The following is a 2186-nucleotide window of genomic DNA, read 5'->3' as shown; positions in this document are numbered from 1 at the left end:
ACCCGATACGACCAACTCTTGATCGCATACCCCATCGTTTAACTGATGCCTTCAACTACAATTTCATACTCCTTCATCTTCACGATGCGATGGACGGCGATTGCGTAGAACTTCTTTTGCACGATGCGATCAACCCTAGATCATCTCCTTCCTCGACGACCGCAACCTTTGCCCAGAACTTTGACGAACGACTCAAAACTTTAAACAAACTTTGAATACAGACTCGATAACAATTATTTATGCCCAAAAATAAGGGACCTTTACAAACAACCGCAAATGTAAGAGGATTTAAACAAACCGAGGCTAATCATCCCGAAAACATCCATTAATCCAGCACATCCACAGCAAATTTAACAATTAAAATAGTGTAGAAATGCACCCACCATGAATGTATATGTTATTTCATTGCAACAGATGAATTCGGAGTATCAGTAACCTGGCTCTAATACCAATTGAAGGATCTCATACCGAGAGTTCCATGAACGTGTTCAGATCGTTTCGATTTCACAATGACCGAAATATAAATGATATACATTCAACACATACAGTTATGCACATTAATCTAATTATCAACATGCTCAGAACAAAATGAATAACAGGGAAAAGGTTCATACCAGTTGAAGACTCTCTTTAAACTTTTGAAACCAATGCAGCGGAAACCCTCCAACAGATCTACCAACACCCGGTGGGTATGTCAACTGCAACAGTACGAACACGAACACTACAGCAGGGACGACACCACCACTAATGAACCTTGGGTATCCTCGGAGTGAAAACCCAAAGAGTGGGCTTTGGTTTGTTTAGTAGAGGACAGAGGACAACGAGTCGTGTAGACAATAAGCAAGTGGGAGATATAATAGTGTTATCATATAGTGGAAATGGTTATCGTATAGAAGGGCTACACGATCATGCAGAAAAGGCTGAACAATCGTTTACGAAAAATGTATACGATCGTTTAGAGAAATCGTGAGGTAGACGATCATTTAGACGGAAGAGCTACTATCGTATAGGCTCTTGCGACCGTTTTCACAAATTCTTTTGGGCGGATGAAATTAATGAATGCACTATCCAAAAAAATGAAAACTCTTTTCATTTTTAACCCGCCGGTTACCATAACCAACGTTGCCCATTACCCACGTCCGAATGTGGAAAAATTGGTTAATTATCATAAAATTAATCAATTAATTAATTAATTAATATAATCATATTATATTTATATCTTATAGTTTGATATCACATATCTACTAAAGTATTTTCTCTTCTACTTGATATAAATCATATTTATATCTAATTTCTTCCAAAATAATGTATCTCATACATTTAGCCAATTATATCATATATAATTAATCGGTCCAATTATATCATATACAATTGAACTTCCTATTGTCAATTTGAACATTTCAAATTAAACCAAACATTGGTTCTCGACTTTATCCAAGCTACCCAGGGGACCTAATGGACCTGTGGCTTAAAGCTCCAACAGTACATGAATAGCTGACTAAACTCTTTAGCCACGAGATCCACCATCCGTTAATTGTTAGTGATTCCACTAAAGACCCACAACTGAACTCTTCTTACCACAGATATATTTCTGTGTCCTTCAGATATAACCAATCATGAGTACGATGACCCTTCATAGATGCTCGTAAGTATAGTTGGGCCAATTTACCATTTTGCCCTTGTAGTTACATCTCACTCCTTAAGTACCACTAATTCCTCTAATGAACAATACAACATAGTTCAACTATGTGTGAACACCTCTCGGGCCAAGAGAAGGTGTATGGCGCCACATCATTCAAGCCCCGAAATCAGCCCTTAAGAAAGCCATCTATCTACTTACCTCTACCTTGGGGAAGGAGTGAATTTCTTCTTGTGCAGCTGAGTTCCCAGCTCCCAAATCAAACGAATCCTCAAAATGGTAGATTTGAATCGGCGACCTGGCCACTCGCACCCATACAAATCAAAGGACCGCCCTCGATGGCGGGAGTTCCCACTCACCCAGGATCAAGGTCATGTTACCTATGGTCATCCTATGAAGTGAAGTCTTTGTCATAAACGATGTTATATAATGAGACATTAATACTTCGTGGTCAAGTCTTATACAAACTCTTTGTATAGGACGCCCCGCTCGCATGTCCCTAACACGAATGATCAAGATCAGACCATCTGTGACAAGTCACAACACT

The sequence above is a fragment of the Benincasa hispida genome, chromosome 5 (genome assembly GCF_009727055.1).
Source record: "Benincasa hispida cultivar B227 chromosome 5, ASM972705v1, whole genome shotgun sequence".
Lineage (NCBI taxonomy): Eukaryota > Viridiplantae > Streptophyta > Magnoliopsida > Cucurbitales > Cucurbitaceae > Benincasa > Benincasa hispida.
The sequence above is the reverse complement of the archived record's forward strand: the minus strand, read 5'-3'. Positions refer to the sequence as shown.